This window comes from Danio rerio, chromosome 23, assembly GCF_049306965.1.
Source record: "Danio rerio strain Tuebingen ecotype United States chromosome 23, GRCz12tu, whole genome shotgun sequence".
Lineage (NCBI taxonomy): Eukaryota > Metazoa > Chordata > Actinopteri > Cypriniformes > Danionidae > Danio > Danio rerio.
In genome coordinates, this window is record NC_133198.1 from 15,195,285 (window position 1) to 15,216,026 (window position 20,742).

General features: G+C 37.0%; 1 protein-coding gene across 4 annotated transcripts in view; it reads left to right on the forward strand.

Moving 5' to 3' along the window:
• The first annotated feature begins 10,187 nt into the window (after window positions 1-10,187).
• Window positions 10,188-20,742, forward strand: part of zbtb46 (zinc finger and BTB domain containing 46) — a 143,482-nt gene continuing 132,927 nt past the window's right edge. For 3 of the 4 annotated variants that reach the window (XM_021469915.2, XM_021469914.2, XM_073939530.1), the window contains exon 1: window positions 10,188-10,352. The gene's annotated coding sequence lies outside the window, so the exon portion shown is untranslated. Of the gene's footprint in view, window positions 10,485-20,742 lie in introns of all 4 variants that reach the window. The other variant, XM_068216876.1, reaches the window with a different exon arrangement.

The following is a 20,742-nucleotide window of genomic DNA, read 5'->3' on the forward strand; positions in this document are numbered from 1 at the left end:
GCCGCTTGTTTGACGCGAGTGATTATTGCGCTTCTCGGTAGGGGGGCCAGAGTAAAGACGCAATTAATTTCAGACTTCAGAAAGTTTTTAAGGATGCTATTTATGTTTCTCCTCCTGTTGTCACGGTTCAAACACATGTCAGCACTTGGACTCTGCTCTCGTTTCCTGTGCTGACGTTTACGGGAGTGTTTTCTTTTAATTACGCATCTACTATCTGTGTGTACATGTGTTTCAGTGTCTTGATGTGTTAGCATGCATTTGTAGTGGCCTAAATAACAAAGTGTGAGGCAGAAACAAGATGTCTTCCCTTGTGGAAACAATTGAATACCCATTTGTAGCGTGTGTCAAATCTTAAAAGTGTATTTTTAAAAAACTATAGGGAATATTAATATTTAAAAAAAAATTCTTTCAATTACTGAATCAAATGATCAAAGTCTTGAGTTGATTCATTTTAATGATTTACTGATTAATTTAAAACATTCAGAATGACTGCACAGTTAACGACTCACTTACACAAATGATCTGGTCAGAGCAAGTCTACAGTTAACAACTCACTGATTCAAATGATCTGGTCAGAGTCATGCTGCGTCCCAATTCGCATTATATGCCCTAAAAGTATGTACTGTTTTTGTGAAGGAAAAGTTTATACTTTTGAGTGTGCAACAGAAGAGTATGCAAGCTTTGGGACATACTACTTCCTTTTTAACAGATCGTTGTGTTGCTTAGTTATGCCCCCTGTCAGTCATCCACACACCATCCACATTTCTGTCGTATTTAATTTCCTACCTTATTGGAGAAGCAGCAGCAGGTTAATCTCTCATTCATGAGTCTTTTATGCAGAAAAATCTCCTCAGGTCTTTGGATAATTCTGCATTCAATTGTTCAGACATCCAAACACGTCTTTATATAAGTTCAGTATTGGTGTTGCAGATGAACACAGATAATGCGATTTAAATATTTTCCAGTGGGCTAAATATTGACTAAAAATTATTCAAACAACTTTACCGAAGCCTCTCTACTTGACGGTTGTTCTCGCGCGTCCATCATGTGTGTTATTTATTTGCGCTTTTCACACGCCTTTGTTGTTCTAATTGAATTCACTTTCCAATGCGCAATGTATTGTTGGCAATATCAGCGGTTATCATTACACAATATCAGAGTATGGACGCTTCTACGCTTACATTTTTTTTACCAGAAATATCAAACCATCCAGAAACCTCTGGCATAGTCTTTTTAACATATTATGGTTTGGGACATACTAATTCTATTTTCAAATACTATTTAGGAGGGATAGAATTCGGATTGGGAAGCAGCATCAGTCCTCAGTGAGCGATTCACTGAATCAACGGACCTCATTAGAGTGAATCTCCAATTAATGACTCACTAATCTATTCATATTGAGTTTAAAGTTACACTGACTTACTGATTCAAATGATCTGAACAGAAGGAGTTTATAATAAAAAATCCCTGATTCAAATATTACTGTCAGAGCAAGTCTCCATTAAAAGACTCTTCGATTCAATTAATCCAGTTGGACTGAGTCTAGACTCTAGACATAAAAGCTCATTGATTAAAAATGATCAGGTCAGAACAAGTCTACAGTTAACAAGTCACTTAGACAAATGATCTGTTCAGGGGCGCGTTTCCCAAACGACATAACTCACGACTGAACTATCATAGTTTGATGCATCGTTTGGGAAAAGAACGATGTAGTGATGAGTGTTTCCCAAAACGCATAGTTTCTCTGCCGCAGATCCATCGCTTGAACCATGTTATAGCGTAAAACACACATAATGACGCTCTAAATGGGGCGGAGGAACTACTTTTTTTAGAGAAGAACCCATATCTTCTTTGTGCAAATTATATTGTTTTACACAAGCACGCATTTAAAATAAAATCCAACATTAGTTTTGGTAAAAACATACACTCGCTTTCCATATTAACCGAATTATATGTAACACGTATTCAAATATCACACATAAATCATATGAATAATTAATGAGGCTATTTATTATAAAATTACATTTTGTATTTATTATATATTAGGAAATGAAAAAAAATCCTAATTTAATAATAATATTAATCATATTAATAATGATTATTATTATTATTATTAAGTAGGGTATTGTTTATTTATTTTTTATATTTTAGAAAAGTCTACTTTTACAATTTGACACATGAAAACCACTGCAGAAAGTTCTAACCAGTAGGCCTATGTCATACACAGTACAGATACTTAATTAACAAATGCTTTTGTTATCAAAAGCTTTGGAGACGTAACATAATTTCCGCTTTTAAATAATAGGTCCCCTATAGCTGTCGCTTAAGGCTGTGTTCAAAATGACATCAATGCTTTTAAAGTGCACTGCGAAGGGAGCACGTTTGTAAACATGATGATTGCTAAAACTGAACTGTAAAAAATAGTTTAAAAGCAAATTACACCTAAGGGAGATGACCTTAATGCTTTTTTATTTTTAACAATTCCAATTTTGAATGTTAAAATATTCTAAACAAATAGGGCATAGGGGGATACGTGGGAATAGAACACAGCCAGGAACTATGTTTCTAACTACAGCACTAGAGCTGCAGTTGGGAGTGCTTAAGTTTGCGATTCTTCGTTGGAGCGACGGATTTGGGAAACAGCAAATCAACAAACTATGTCGGTATGATGGAACTTGCGACCTTAGTTAGCTAACGGTTGTTTTGGGAAACGCACCCCAGGGCAAGTTTACAGTTAAAAACTCATTAATTCAAATAATCCAATGAGAACAAGTCTACAATTAACGACTCATTAATTCAAATGATCCAGTCAGAGTGAGTGTACTCCTATATTTGACTCATTATGAATCAGTTAGTAAATTCAGCAAATAACTAATTTGAGATTATCTCTGACTGGATCATCTTAATTATAACAAATAAAAAACAAAGTGCTAAATTATTTGGCGTCAGTATGTAGAGGGCTGATCTGCTCTCAGGCTGCAGGTGGGAGAGACTGCTGTAAGAGAATGGGGAGGCGCCGATGGCATCACCCGCAGCTCAGAAGAGTACAGTACAGACACATGAGTCCATAAAATCTCCAGTAACACCAAAAAAGTTGCTAGATTTGTCACTAGTCGCTTTTTTGAAAAGATGTCGCTGAGGGGGTCTGAAAGGTCAATAAATATGGCAACACTGATAGCAATAGTGAGCGAACTCTTTGACTGTGATACGCACATAGAAACAGTGGGTAAAGAAAACCAGCTCATTTGCATTAAAGGCACAACAAAAACACCTACAAAGACAAAACAGCTCAAATTTCCAATATACACAAAGTTAAAAATATATAATTTGATGAGTATTTTAAACTGAACATTTTAAGATACATTCTGCAGACACAATATAGGTGCCATTTAACACTTTTACTGGGGTAATAATTTATTAGGGTATCTGTACATTTACTCAAGTACTGGATTTGTGTACTTCATATGCAAGGCAAGGCAAGTTTATTTATATAGCACATATCATACACAGTGGCACTTCAAAGTGCTTTACATAAACAAGAATAAAAGTAAATAATAAAAATGATTAAAAAAATTACATATAAACAGATAAAATGTGATATAAAAGAATGAAAAAGATGAGAAAAACATAATAGTGCAATCTGTCGGACGTAGCAGAGTGCTCATTCAGTAAAGGCACAGCTAAACGTGTTTTCAGTCTTGATTTGAATGTGCCTACTGTTGGAGCACATCAGATCATTTCTGGAAGCTGATTCCAGCTGCGAGAGGCATAGTAGCTGAAAGCTGATTCACCCTGCTTTGACTGAACTTTTGGAATTTCTAGTTTATATGATCCTAAAGATCTGAGTGATATGTTAGGTTTGTATTTAGTGAGCAAATCTGTAATGTATTGAGGTCCTAGGCCATTTAGTGATTTATAGACAAGTAATAATGCTTTAAACACTATTGTGAATGTAACTGGGAGCCAGCAATAGTATCTGGATGCAGCCTTGATGATGCAAGCTGAGACTGCATTACTCAGCGATGCAATGTCAGACTCAATGCACTCAATGGAGCCAGTGACGTCACTGTGTTGGGTAGGGTTAGGGGTGGGGTTAGGTGAGCGCATTAAAAAGCATTGGATGCAGCTCAGATTGCACTGCACCGAGTCTGCAGCCAGACCCCTTTCGAAGCCAGTGTAAAGACCTGAGGACAGGTGTGATGTGCTCTGATTTTCTGGTTCTGGTCAGAATCCTGGCCGCAGTGTTCTGGATGAGCTGTAACTGTCTGGTTGTCTTTTTAGGAAGACCAGAGAGGAGGCCGTTACAGTAATCCACCCTGCTGCTGATAAAAGCATGAACAAGTTTCTCTGAGGCTTCACTGGAAACAAAGCACCTGATTCTTGCAATGTTTTTGAGATGAAAGTGTGCTTATTTACTGACTGCTTTGACTTGACTATTGAAACTCAGATCTGACTCCAGAGTCACACTAAGATTCTTGACCTTATTTTTTGTTGTTTGACCTTTAATGCCAAAGTACGCATTTACCTTGAGAACCTCATCTCTGTTCCCAAACGCAATGACTTCAGTTTTCTCTTTATTTAACTGAAGAAAGTTTTGACACATTGTTAATTTCATCAATGCATTGGCAGAGGGTGTCAATGGGGCTGTAGTCATTAGGCAGTAAGGCTAGGTAGATCTGAGTGTCATCAGCATAGCTGTGGTAGGAGATTTGTTTTTTTTCTCATTATTTGGCTCAGAGGGAGCATGTAAAGGTTGAGCAGGAGAGGTACCAGAATCGAGCCTTTAGGGACTCCTCATGTGTCCACCTCAACCTATGGTCACCTATACTGACATGGTAACCTCTACCTTCAAGGTAAGATCTAATCCATTTGAGGACCGTGCCAGACAGCCCAACCTAGTTTTCCAGCCTATCCTGAAGTATGCTGTGATCTACAGTGTCAAATGCACCTCTGAGATCAAGCAATATCAGCACTGATAGTTTGCCTGAATCTGTATTTAGGTGAATATCATTGATTATCTTTATAAGAGCGCTCTCTGTACTGTGATGTGCTCTGAAACCAGATTGAAAATTGTCTAAACACCCCTTGAAGCTTAAGAACTCGTTAACCTGGTTAAACACATCTTTTTCAATGATTTTGCCAATGAAAAGGAGATTTGAGATTGGTCTGTAATTGCTCAATAGGGTGTTATCCAGGTTGCTCTTCATCAAGAAGATATGCCTCTACTACTCTAATATGCCTCTGCTTTTGGTGTGTATTAATAGTATTTAATTTATTTATTTATATTAATAATATAATAATGCATATTTATTCATAACAACTTGAAATTCAGTGTCTACAAACATTGCACATATATATTTTCAAAAATAAATCATTTAAAGTCTATTGTTTCCATAAGTACTCTTTTTTTAAAGTGCACTTTTTACAACAGCAATTTATCTTTTGTTCTAGCACAAAGTTTCAAGCACCAGTACCATTGCCTGTGCATTTTTGCTGAGAGGTTTTGAAAATAACAGGATTGCTATGGTCACTTCTCTTCCCTATATGCGTTTGTGTAAACGAGGCCTTCCTTGGCCCTCGTCCCTGTGGCCCGGCTTTGATGAGCGCTCATGATATGAATGAATAAATGAGTAAGAGGCCTAATGAAGTTTGAGCCCCATACTGGATGGAGGGGGATGGTGTTTAAGAGGTGGCAGGATAAAAAGGGGGCGTAATCAGGCAGACTGTGTTGTGTCAGGCAGATTGGCAGACGGCCGCTGGCGAACATGGACAGGCAGACGGATAGAGCAGGGGAGGAAAGCAGCTTGATTTTTGATGCGGATTGTGGACGCAGAGAGTGACTAAAGAACATCAGCATTACATACGAACACAGGAGCCTAAGACAGGAGCCCTGCCACAGGTCAATGGGTTTAATCCGCACAATCCACAAACACATGCTCCAATCCGGCCATGTGCAATATAGAATAGCCTGGATACTTTATTTCAGATTAAGAAGTGACTGACTGCATTCAAATAACACAAAGTGACCTGGGGTCTGACATATAAACGTGACATGCTCACAAAACATGCGTACACCATTTCCCACACAAAGGTTGTGATCTATAAAAAAAACCTTTACAGGAGAATGAGCGCAGCTGTAAGTAAATTCTAAGTAAATTTATTTACCCTATTCTCATTATATTAGCCATAATCATTAACAAATAAATATAAATTTATTCAGGCATATGTTCACTTTTAGGAAGGTTTCAAATCAAAGTTTTTAACATAGGCTCATTCTGAAAACAGAGCCCTATATCAGGGGTGCTCAAACCTGTTCCTGGAGATCTAACTTCCTGCAAATTTCAGTTGCAACCCATCTGCCTGCAATTATCAAGTACTGTTCAGGTCCTAATTAATTGGTTCACGTGTGTTAGATCAGGATTGGAGTTAAACTGACGGTAGATCTCCAGGAAAAGGTTTAAACACCCATGCCCTATACATTACTGGAGATTGTGAATTATGTAGCCAGAAGTATACGTTTGGCTGCATTTCATCTTTAAAACAAACGCTACTGGGCGGTATGAAGCCATTCCTTTTTGCACTAGCAGCTGACTGCTTACCTCTATATGGATGGCTTTACCAGTTAGTCCAGTGGCTCGCTGCATATGGATGTTACGCTACGGACTTGATATGCAGAGAGGAGTTGACCGTGATGACGGGATTCGAGTCTGGTGAAGAACAGTTCCAGAAAGCAGGTAAGACGGAAGCCAAAATAATAAAACAAACATGTAATAAACAAGGTAAGAATGCGGTAAAATCTGAAAACATGGTAAAAATCAGAGGGCTTTTCTTTTTTTACTGGATTGCTTTTCAAAGCATTGTTGGTTGGTTTATGGGAAGTGGGTGGGCGCTGGTCAATCGGTGCTTTTTAAAACACTATTGGTTGGATTCAGGGAAAGAGGAGGATGGGTCAGGGGATTGGCCAGTCGGTCAGTCGACAGTGGCCTCTGGTGGAATTACACAAGAAAAGCAGGTGTGAATGGCTTTTGTGAGAGAAATTTGAGATCTCAAAAAGCATAAAACGGGGCCTCTGCTGGATTTACGAAAACAAAAACTGCAAAAAATGTAGCTCCTGGGATGTATTTGGCACTATCCAGAGATGTACAGGGCTAAGCTTTTACGTTCATTTTTACTCTATATAAATGAGACCCCTGATGTCTGACGTACGCTACAAGTCAAAAGTTTGGTATTAGTATACTCCAAAAATGGGTTGGGTCAATTATGGACAAGAGAAGTTTATTCATAAACTAATTTCAAGAGTAGCACATGCTTGTGATTGATAGCATAAGCTAATACATGATCCACCAATCAGATGATTCCTAAATCAGAATAAATAATTAGAGTATCTTACCTTAGCCATCTTCGTCTTAAAAAATATCTCCTTCTACCCTTGCTCCTCCCCTTTTCTTGACAGGGCAGCACAAAGGCCCAGTGGTTATAGCCTAGTAGTTATACCATTGCCTCACAGCAAGAATGTCACTAGCTCAACTCTTTACCTCGCCAAGTTAATATTTCTGTGTGGAGTTTACATGTTTGCATGGGTTTTCCCCGGGCTCTCCAGTTTCCTCCCACAGACTAAAAATATGTAACAAAAATAAATTGACCAAATCAAATCGATGCCATAGACCAGCGATTAATCAGAAATATTTTCTCTATAGCTATTCATAATTTGCATTCACCATTAGCAAGCAGGGGATTTCTCGAGGTCTACCTGAGCTAAAACTCCCCTTTCACCCTGCAAAATGGAGGGAGCTCTGGGCTCGAGGATCTTGTGAGCTCAGGGCTTTCTCTTGGGACAGCCTGCCAAACAAGCTTTATTATCAATCATCAGATAAGTGTGAACTTACGCAACGATTAGGTTAAAATTGGCATTTTAATTTAAAGGAAACCTATTATGCCCCTTTTACAAAACAAAATAAATCTCTGATGTCCCTAGAGTGTAAAAATCTAATAGGGGGCGGTTGCTTCTGGCTCAGGGCTTTCTATGCTCATGAGGGGGAGATTGTCATTAATAAGCAGGACTTTCCCCCAACAATGACATGTACAAAGGGAGAATGTCAATGAAAGTGTTTTTTTTTTTTTGAAGTGCAATTAAAATGAGAAAAAATAGAATTAATAAATTGTTACCATAACAGGCTGGCTATATTCACACACTGTTGCCAAACAACTGTGCTTAAACCATTTAAGAAAGAGCTTTTTGCATAATAGCCCCCCTTTAACTGAAAAAAATTGGTTTGTCCATATTTTATTCAAAGTTAAATGCATTAAAACAGCATTGTGTGTTTTTTTCTTACATGCTCAAAAAGTCTTATAAATTAACTGTTTTCTTATTGAATGTTGTTAAAAATGGAATTTACACTTTTGATTTAGAGCTGAATCAAAAAGTGTCACACGGTTCTTCTAATATACTGATTAACTATTATGATCAATTAGTATTATTGATCAATCATTAATTCTAATTCTAAACAATAATAAATATCAATGTTAAAAACTTTTTTCCAGCTTCATAGTTTTGTAGAAATTATGATACATGTTAATTTTAAGATAAAAACAGAGGGCAGATAACTGCAGATTAGTAATTATATAATGACAATAATAAAGTACATTTAATATACATCCAGTAAGAAAACAGTTATTATAATTGTAGTAACATTTGACAATTTTACACTTTTGACTGTATTATTAATGAACAAAAAAAAAAAAAAAACACCTTGGAGAACAAAACAGGTTTCTTTTACAAACATTTCAAAGTCTTGCTGATCCCAAACTTTCGTATGTCTAGAAAAATGCAAAATAAGCCAGTATTCAAGTCTTTTGAGATTTTCATTTGTAAGTAGTTGGCTCCTTCCACTTATACGGAGGATAGCATGACATGCACGCGCTTGTAAATAGAAAGCATTTTTTACCACTAGGGGGCGGGTGACCCTCTCCATACTGTCGAGAACGCGCACAGTGGACAAAAGCGTGCAGCAGCAGCAGGCGCGCACTCACGCCTACACGCGCCTATACGCGCAGACGCTCCTCATGCAAATTCAGCAGCACACACTGGAAAAACCATCTCATGCCCAATGAACTGGACACTGAGTAAGAACTCAGCTCTCATGGAAAACAATGATTATTAATTTAGGTACTTCTTTTTAGACCGAAAAATTAGGGCTGTAAAATAAAAAATAAAAATCAGTAAAAAAAAAAAATGTATTAACCGCAAAATAATTTTTTACATTTTTAATTGTGTTTTAATGAATATTTCATGATGTACTCGACTTTTAATGGTAGAAGATTTATCAAAAATGTAAATAATGTAACATTTAAAACTTTTTGATTATATATAAAGTTATAAGCAATGAGGACAATAATAGTGTTTTGCCAACATGTATTTTAACATGTTTAATGATAATATATGCAGTATGTATTTCAATATATGGAATTACATTTAATATATAATTTACTGAACATGCAAACTTTTTAAGTAATGATTGCAATTTAAATGACCATTCACAGTTTTACATTTACATCATATTTATATAATACAGAATGATTAATATAATAATTTGATAGATTATTAAATGATTTACCATAATTAAAAGTCTAAAATAGAAAAAAAATTGTATTATGTTAATTATTTAACAATGAAAAAGAGTCTAAAACAGTGATGTATAGAATATGCATATGATAGAAATAAAACTGAAACGTATTGTTCTGATCATTTATTACGTAAACTGTTATTATTTTACTGTACTTTTGCTCTTTATGCCTTGTAATAAAAGGATTTTGCTTTGGAGATACAATTAGGAAACTGAATTAATATTACCATCATTATAATAATAAGATCGGGAATTTAACCTCTGTATAGGCTACTTCATAATTGATCTGGAGGTTTCATGGCTGTTATGAGTTCTGCTGGAGCTGTCCAGGGTTTGATGGTGAATGTATAAGCGTTTATGTTGCCTCATTTCCTGTATTTGACTCTCAGTCGAGAGAGAGAGAGAGAGAGAGAGAGAGAGAGAGAGAGAGAGAGAGAGAGAGAGAGAGAGAGAGAGAGAGAGAGAAACGCACACACAGAGGGGGAGGTTGGTTCCTGATACCGAGACACGGAAAAGCAGGGGAGGGAGATTTAGAGAAAAAGACGAGCGTGGAGAGAGGGAGACAGCGAGCAGGGGAATTACACTGACCGACACACACACATACACACACGCGTCTCCCAGCTGACTGCTGACATTGTTGACGTGCTCACTCTCTCAAAGCTGTCACGAGCGAACACTGGAGCTCCGAATCATCGACATCGCTCTCCCCCAGAACTCATGGGTTAACAGGTAAGCCTCTCTCACCTTTCCACAGACACACACACTCTAACACTTCCTCTCGTTTGACCACTTCGCTTTTACGCTCATGCTTGTCTTGTCGTGTGGATGTGGTGTGGCGGAGACATGAGCACAGGTATTCAGGTAAGTTCGAGCCGTGAGTTTGCGGTGCGTTTGTTTTATTTACACGTGCGTGACAGCAACCTGTTTGACGTCTCCAGGTGAGAACATGCTCGTGACAGATGATGCACGCGCCGACAACAGCTGTCAGATGTGCAGTCATTCATTCAGGATAGACTTTTATTGCACTGATGGATACTTTTTCTGTTTTTGTCTTGCCAAGCTTTTTTTTATTATCATCAACGCTCTGCTCAAACACTGGGTCAATATTAAGAACTTAATTCTGTTTATGTGACAACACTTGGATCTTAAAATAATGTGTTTTGTGGTGGTATTAAAACCAAAAGCTCAGCTTTGGCAAGTAAGGGGCTTAACCCCACTCTCTCCTCCCCTCATTTAACCTCCAAAAGGGGAATTTCTCCAGCTGGAAATTTCTGCTGCGTCAACACCCTAAACCTACTAGCAGAAAAGGGAAGGGGATTTTTTTGGACTCACTTTTCTATTATTTTATTTCCTGCATAATTAAGCCCACGGGCTTGGTGCTTAATACTTCTCTCAACTTGAGGAGAGCTCAGTGTATTCGCGTCTTCAGTGCGGAAAGCATTAGGTGACCGTAGCGCTTCTCCCCGGGTTATTGTCTCTTTTTTCCCCCCGTCTGCCCCCTTAAAGCTGGTCAGTTCCGTCTTCCTCCATTTTCTCCTCGCTGACGGGTTGGTTTTAAGGGGAGCGACCCCACTTGTTTGACTCGAACATCAGCGGTTTTAAAGAGTACACGCCAATAATGCATTCGAACGCGCGTTCTAGAATTGATACATTTGAATCGAACGTTACGCGCAACAATGTATCATTCGGCGCGCGTCAAAAGAATCTACCACTCTGTATTGATTATTATGACGCTCGTTCGCGCTGTGTCGGCTCTTGTTTGCTACAGGTGCACCTGATTCTGATTGGCTAGATTTTTATAACTGTACAGGCGAAATGTTACATTCAAAACAATAGATGTCACCTATTAACGCACTCACGTGCGAAATAACTTGAATAACTGTAATCGTCTCGCATTTAAAAGTTACACTCGTGTATTTAAGTCATTGTGACTGTCTGCAGTGCAAAAAAAAAATGAGTCAGTTGAGCAGAAGAACTGGTTATGTAAGGAACTGTCCTCATGTCCATCTACACAGAATGAAGCCAATAGAAAAATGACAACTTCACTTTTATAGGTCTTCACCTACTCTCTGACACTCATAACCTCTGTATGGATTTATTAATGAGTTAATTAACTTCACCGTGACATAATTTATCATTTATTGTGGATGTAGAGATTATAATGTATCTTGATGTTAGTGGTGTGAGTGACAGAACTGGCAGGTGTCTGTTGTTAACTATCTCTTCTAGGATAGAAAACAGTCCTTTTAAGGTAGCCTAGAATCATTTAATGGCACTATTTGCTGCACTGTTTACAAAACAAATCAGGGGATGAGATCCTAAACATTTTTTTAAAATATTTTGTATGCTTTGATATGTTCAATGTTAATAAGCATGAAAGTCTGTCTTCTTTGCTATAAAGTGTGATACCCCATAGTAATAACTTTTGTTATAAATACTCAGTAATTGGCTTGGCTGGTGGTGTATCAAGTGGTGGACAACTAATAAAAATGCCTTAATAAATATACTTTAGATAAATGTGTCTGATACGCTCAAACGCACACTGTAGTTTTGTGTTTTTTTAGCAATAGCTTTCATTGTAGAGGACTGGTGTTGCGTGTCAGGGTTATGTCCAGGTGTTTCTGTTTAATGGAGAATCTGTGTGTGTGTGTGTGTGTGTGTGTGTGTGTGTGTGTGTGTGTGTGTGTGTGTGTGTGTGTGTGTGTGTGTGTGTTTGTGTAAAACTGGGAGAACATTTTAGGCAGGAGGGGAGCTTTGGCCGTCCACTATGCATATTGACTTCCTCGCAGGTGTGGTTGTATTGTGTCAACAGAAAGCAGGGAGGGGAACTGGTTCCTACCGTGTGGGGTAAAGGGAAGAGAAGGGGCTGAAATAAGAGTAAAGAGCACCATTGTGTTCTAGGAACCACTTTAATGAAATCGAAATATCACACCTGTCCACGTCCAGCACTCAATAAGCAAGTTAAACTAATGATAGCTTGCTGTTGATTATCACAGAGAATAATTCAACATGTAGTCGCGTCAGAAAAAAACATGCATGTATTCAATTAAAACTCATTTATAAATAATTCACAACAGTGTGCTTTTGAAATGATCAGTAATGGTTGCAAAACTTCAACAAATTTTGAACCTATATTGTGATTTACATGTTCTGATTGTTAGTCAATTATTACTGTAGGTATTTTTTTACATGCTTCTTTGAACAATACTGCCCAATGGACTCTTTTATCATTTTATCAAGCTTTCAGATGTTTACATCACAGCTTTTATATGTACTGTATGGCCTTAACAACAGTGAATGTTCAATGTAGCTTATCTAGTCCTTGAGACATAATTCACGATAAAAGACCTCAAAAGAATTGTAGAAACAAGGTAAAATGGTTTGATTTGGCGAATGCAGTTTATCTCACGTTTGCTCGTTTGCTTTTGTTAACAATGTTGGTTTTGTCAAGAGTAAGGTTTAGTGTAGGTGGTTCATGCTTTTTTTCTTTTTAGAGCCACTTATACAACCAACGTAACAAAACGTAGCAAGATTAAACTTTAGTTTTTTTTTGATAGTATTTGATTTTGAAAGGGCTGCAAAACACAGTGAAATATTTAGCAGAAATATCACCTTAGGCACATTTTCCCAATGAGCCTATAGGCTCGACTAATTATGGCTCAGTTCGTAAAAGGAAACAAAACAACAAACAAATGCCTCGTAGACTTCCACTGTAAGTGTGTTCTGTCAACAGTTTCTGGTTAACTCTAAAAACTGAAGTTGACATTTTCTTTGGAAATCGTCTACATAGATAATTCTAATACACCCAAATGTCGATTTAAAGGAAAAGTCACTTTAAAAAAGTACCATGGGGGCAACAGGCACAATGATATGGCATAGTGCCTAAAATAGTCCCCAGTTAGGTAACTAGGGAACAGAGCTGCGTAATTTAATTGCGCAGAATGAAAAGGTGCATCCCAAATCGCATACTTATGAACTATTCTACGCTATTTTGTAGTAAAAATAGTGTATTAGTGCGTTCACTACCAACTGCGCCATTGCGTCACTGAACTGATGTTGGATTACTTTATTTAATTTGGATTGTGAAAGCAAAATTCTCCTACGAGAATGATTATACCGCCTGAATGCAGTTATACCCAAGGCAGGTATTATTTGGTAGCTTGTTCACTTATTTAGCTGATTTAGCAATTCTCAAACGTTATCAGAGAAGCTGTTTGAAGTTCCGCTGAGTACAAAAAACATTAGGGACAACACTACATACATATACTATGCTGTTGAGTGGGTAAGTGCATAGTGTATAGTGTGCCATTTGGAAGCAGCTATCATATATTTTCTGACCATATTGACCTAGGAAATAGCAATGTTGTATTTTTCAGTTGGTCTTAGTACACAATTTAACTACAAAAGAGTCTAGCTTTAAATAGAAAAAATAGTAAAATTCTTTTTAGCGAGATGCTAATGGTCTAATCTAATTCAATGATCTATACTAAGCTAAGCTAAAAGTGCTCTCGCCAGATTCAGAGATCGACTGAATGGATTCAAAAAATGGAAAAACTAAACTGTTGAAGTTGTAAAATGAGCCTATTTCCTAAGAAGAGAAGTGTAACCCTGAGTACTTTTAGTTTAAAGTAATAGTTCACCAAAAAAAAAAAATAAGTTTACACACATTCTTTCACAAAATATGATTTTTTTATTTGGTTGCCATAGTAAGTTAAAAATATGGAAGTCAAAGGCTACCACTTTCCAAAATTCTCCGAAATATTTTTTTAGTCTTCAACAGGAGAATGAGACTGAATGAAGCAATTAGATTCTGTGCAAATGATGAGAAAATTTTCATTTGTGTGTACGCTGTCTCTGTAATGCACCTTCATTAGGGTTGTGTTCATTTAGTTAAATTCAGGATGCTTGTACAAGGAAATCCCCCCTCCTGGAGTTGGATGTAATAGTTTGTATCGGTATGATGTTTGAGCATACACGTTTAACGTGTGTGAAGTGTGTAAGCGTATATCTTGAAACTGTGATACAGCAGCAAAGTTCCTTTAATATTATGTCAGAATGATAGTATATTTTCTGACCATATCAATCAAAAAACTACTTTTTATTGTTCATTCAGTCTTGGTACACAATTTAACTACAAAAGAGTAACGGTTTAAAAAGGAAAATTATTAAAACTTTTTTTTTTTTTTGCGAGATGCTAATGTTCTAATCCGATTTAACGATCTATGCTAAGCTAAGCTAAAAGTGCTCCCGCCATACTCATAGATTAGCTGATTGTATTCAAAAACTGGAAAAACTGTCTAAGTTTTAAAATAAGCCTATTTTCAAAAAAAGTGAAGTGTAACCCGAGTACTCTTCCCTGCAAGCACAAAATGTCAACATGGTGTTATATTGAACTTGTACCCCAACACACCCTAACATCATGGGGACGTTGGATTTTGTTTGGAAATGAAAATTGGGTTGACTTCAAAAATAAACGTCAGGCTGATGTCAATGTCCAACGTCCAACCTAAAATCAACCAAATATCAAGGTCTAATCATGTTACACTTTGACGTTGTGTGGAAGTCACTACTATGACATCTATTAGACGTTGGATTTTGGTCACTGTCCAACACAACCTAAAAAAAATTACCAAATATCAATGTATTTGGATGCCATTATTGGATTTCAAAATAGCTTTGTCTTTAGGCACTGGCTAGACAATGAATTTTGGTCAACTGACATCACAACCTAAATCTAACCTAATGTTAACGTCTTATAATGTTGTGTGACTGCTGAGTTAGTTTAAAGGGATAGTTCACCAAAAAAAAGAAAGTTTACACACATTCTTTAACAAAATAAGATGTTTTTTATTGGTTTACATAGTCACAGATGAAATAGTCAAAGGCTACCACTTTCTAACATTCTCCAAAATTATTTTTTTAGTTTTCAACAGGTGACTGAAACTGAATGAAGCAATTAGATTCTGTGCAAATGATGAGAGAATTTTCAGTTTTGTGTACGCTGTCTCTTTAATGCACCTGCATCAAGGTTGCATTCATTTAGTTAAATTCAGGATGCTTGTATGAGGAAATAACCCATCCTGAAGTTTGTTTTAATAGTTTGTACTGCTATGATGTTTGAGCATACGTTTAACGTGTGTGTTAAATGTGTGAGTGTATCTTGAGGGAGGTTCAGGCAGTTAGTCGAACACTAAAGTGCCGTGTGGTGTTTATTCAGGGTGGTTGTGGTGCAGTTGTTAATCTGAACATTTGCACAGAAAGGCAAGATATGGGGGAGGAGGTGGCTGATGGAGCACAGGGATAGAGAAACAGATAAAGAGGGGGTAGTTCATGTATGTGTGTGTGTGTGTGTGTGTGTGTGTTTGCATGGGTGCTGATGTGTGGGGGGGTGGGGGTATGGGGGTGCAAACTGACACGACACATAGCTAAGTGTGTGTGTGTGTGTGTGTGTGTGTGTGGGTGGAGTGTGTGGAAGATGGCTGCTCTCCCCGGGCTGTGGGCTGTGTTGTGTGGGTAACAGGTTAGAAAGCATGAACCTGCCACAGCACTGGGGACCTGCTTCTCCTCCTCACTTTAAGACCACACAAAGCCCAATATTATATTCATCAGCTTAGAAACATGCTCATGAATACGGCGCGCTAAACATCTGTATGGCCCGTTCCTTGTTTAATGCCTTTCTTTTGGATTCACATCAATATTTAAAGCTCAGCACAAACATGACTGTTCAACACAATTGTTTTGTTTACATTTATTTCAAACCACACCAGATGCGTAATCAATAGCGACCACTTATTTCATTGACATTTGTAAGGAATTTTATAACCGACAAAGTTGAACACCACCGAAGATAAAGTCTTGTGCTGTGTACTTAATGTTCAAATCAGATGCTTAAATTCCATACTGAGCCACTGTAGTTCACTGTAAAATAATTCACACAATCAATTTGTGTTAGGGCAACATGAAGGAATTAAGTTAACTTATTAGTTTTTACAAATTTAAGTGGATTGAACATAAAACAATGATGTTGTCCCCTCAAAAGCCTCATTAATTGTGTGGTTTCAGCTTATTTTAAAGAAGTAGTTTGAACAAACATCAAACATCATTTTTTGAGTGTTGGTTCATTAAAAAAAGCTGAATCAACAGGTAGTGCTCATCCAGCAAGTCAGACTCAATACAAATTCCTCCAATATAGTGCTTGTTACACGTGGTGTTAAGATCCCTGTAGTTAAAGCAAAAACAGCATATGCTGGTTATGTTTTGCAATTGCAGCATTATTTGCTGTAAAAACTACATTTAGAAATATTAATTCACGCAGAATGTATTTGTTAACAGTATTGAAACGTGTTTACATTTTACAAGAAAACTAAACACATTTATTGGATCAGAACATAATCGTAAACATGTTTATTATTTTAATCACTGCAAAATAATAATAATAATAATAATTTTCTTGCTTAGATTTGCTTGTTTCTAGTCCAAATATCTAAAAAGTCTTAAAATACGAAGCATTTTCTAGACAAGTAATCTCTTGTTTTTCGAAATAATGCATTTTCTTGCAAGAAAAAGGTTTTACTTTAAAACAAGTGAAATAATCTGACAATGGGGTATTGAATTGAATTATAATTTAATTTCATTGAATTTATTTGACATATTTAAACACTGTAAAACCCAAAAAGTTAGGGTAACTCAAATCGTTTGAGAAAACTGATTGCAACAAACTATTTAAATTTAAAAACTAATCTATATGAGTACTGTGAACTTACTCCTTTTAAGTTGAAGTATGAGGTATTTAATTAATTCATTACCTTCAACACTGAGTTCAAAACTCTTTTCAAATTAGTAGAATTAACTTTTAGTACATTTTTAATTAACTACTCTCATTTCATTTGATAAATTTGGCTTTTGGTTTTTACAATAAACAAACTGTAGAAAATACCAGTATCTCATACATTTTGAAATCAACCATCAAGGATTTTTCATTCATTCGCTCATTCATTTTCTTGTCGACTTAGTCCCTCTACTAATACGGGGTCGCCACAGCAGAATGAACCACCAACTTATCCAGCACGTTTTTACGCAGCGGATGCCCTTACAGCCGGAAGCCATCCCTGGGAAACATCAACACAAACACATGCACACTCACACTCATACGCTACGGACAATTTAGCCTACCCAATTCACCTGTACCACATGTCTTTGGACTGTGGGGGAAACCGGAGCACCCGGAGGAAACCCACGCGAACGCAGGGAGAACATGCAAACTCCACACAGAAACGCGAATTGAGCCAAGGCTTGAACCAGCGACCTTCTTGCTGTGAGGCGACAGCACTACCTACTGCGCCACTGCATCGCCCCGCCTTAGTTTGTTTCCATTGTGGCTGCAAAGTGCAGTTAATACACAAAACAAACAGTACCTCCACATTTTAAAACAAAACTAAATTTATCACAATACATACTATAAACTAAAAAGAATAAAAAATCATCATCCACCATGCAAACTAACTATCAACATCAAACAAACATGTTTTTTTCACCTTGTTGAACCTCCTTAGGTCTTTTATTTTCCTTGATCAGTTTGGATAATTTGTTCCACATGATTGCACTGGTGCATAAAAACATATTTTTTCCCCACTAACTTAAATAAACAAATATTAAAATCCCAACCCAAACATTTTACGTATCATTCCCAATAAATAAAAAAAAACTATTTTGTTAATGGCAATAAAAAATAAATAAATAAATGAATAAAAAAATAAAAATAAAAAAATAAATAATATAGTTTTTGGTTTGAAATTACTTACCCCATAGGCAGAAAAAAAACACTTATTTTGATGCACTATATCTGAAAGACAATATTTTTTGCTTGTCTGGATTCTTGTCAGATTAGGCCATTTTAGTTAATTCCTGTCATAAAATAGCAAAAGCAGTGTGGCTTGCTGTCATCTTGTTAGAAAATTGCAAAATTCCAGCTTGCAGCACCAGTATCATTGTATCATTTCACCAATGATTGAAAGCAGGTGTATTGAAGAGTCTCTGTGCTCCGGTTGGTCAGCGTGACATATGACCAATAGTAGACCATACTATGAAACCATACTTTGTCACACTTTATTTTGATGGTCCGTTTGTTAAATTAAGTTACATTGCATCTACATGCCAACTAACTCTTATTAGATAACGAGTAGATTGTTAGGTTGGGGTTAGGGTTAGAGTTAGTGTAAGTTGACATGTACTTGCAAAGTTTCTTGTACTGTGGTCAGTTAAATGTCTGTTTAGCATCAGCATCAACAGATATTAAACAGAGTCTACTAATACTCAAATGGACCATCAAAATAAAGTGTTACCCATACTTTTTTGTCAGAATGTTGTTATGCTTCACAGGCTTGGCTTTATTTGGATTTCACTACACTACAGAAGATAAAATTATCAATTCTTACCCCTCAATGCCTATTGTCATTTACAAATCAGAGCATAAACTATGTTAAAGGAATGTGCTGAAATTGTGCTCCAACTGCATGTGTTATCTGAACCAGGCATAACAAGAAACAAGGAGTGTTTCCCAGTGTTTGTACTTCAAAATTTAAAGAGACAGTTCACCCAAAAATGAAATTCTGTCATCATTTACTCCCCTGTATAAGTTTCTTTCATCTGTTGAACAAAAAAAGAAGATATTTTAAAGAATTTCAAAAGCCACTGACTTCTTTTGAATATATTTTACCTACAATGGAAGTCAATGGTTACCAGTTACAACATTCTTCACAATACCTTGTGTGTTCAACAGAAAAAAACGAAAAAAAAAAAAAAACACTTGAGGGTGAATAAATGGTGAGTAAATTTTCCAAATGTCAATCACTGTTTCTTTGTAAAGATTTGTGACACATATTAACAATTTATTCATTCATTCATTTTCTTTTTTGGCATAGTTCCTTTATTAATTTGGGGTCGCCTCGAGAAATCATCCAGCATATGTTTTACACAGCTTTAACCCATCACTAAGAAATCAACAATTTAATCGCCACATTTTACTCTCCACCTATTGAATTCAGACTTTAATATGATACATGCGCACACACATATATATAAATATCGTTTGACAAGTTAGATTGAGTTAAATATGTACTAAGAATGGTTCCACTTGTGAAATGGTGATAGCTAAGGTATTAATTGACTAGCCACGTACATCCATAATAATCAAACCAAGAAACTAGTAAGCTCTTTTGTGTGAGTAGAGATGCATACAGGTGCGCTTCTCTCCCTAGAGCTGTTTGGGGGCCTGTATGTGTGTGTGTGTGTGTGTGTGTGTGTGCGGAGTGACAGCTGTGCTCATCAGCCACTTAGATGTGTTCATCCCCCCAGATTAGGTGCTCGGTGTGTGGGTTAAACCGGAGCCGACCTCCCTGGAACCGCCCCACAAAGACCTGTGTCCTCAGGTGCCTTGTGAATATTTCAGTGGGGGCTCTCAGGCTGTGTGGAAAGCCCTGGGGGAGGAACCGAACGAAGGAGAAAAAAAAGCCCCTGGAAATGAGATAGCATACCCTGGGCAAGCGCTTAGCACTGGGCTTTGCAGTCCCTGGCTGAAAAAGAGGATGTGGTCATGAGGTTTTTACTTCTGTTTTTTCCTCTACTTTTTCTTCTTGTCCACCTTACACAGTGTTCGACAATATCTTTGGTAATTCCCTCTCTATTTCTCTCTCGGGCTCTGGGTGAAAATTGATTTGTTGCTTTTAAATCTTGGTATATTCCAGTCCAGCATTCGGATACGAGCAAACACATACACACTCAAACTCGTTTACAACATCCCCCGCTCCTGTCGCGCTCGGTCGTTTCTGGCTTACTTTCTGACCACACGTGGTCTTAAATACAGGATGTTTACACATGGGGAGGTATGCTAACCCTCACCAGTTAAAACCATACTTGTCTTCATCCTCTTCAGCCCCTTTAACATGATGATTAGGGGTTTAGAGTAAGCAGACGTTATCTAATGTACATCCCGGGTGAGCTTCAAATGTGAGTGTTAAGTGTTAAAAGTTTTAGTGTCGTAAATATGAAATCTATTAACCTGTATTTGTGACACTCAACTATTTTTGAGTGCTAAATATTTATTTTTTCCAGACTTATTTTA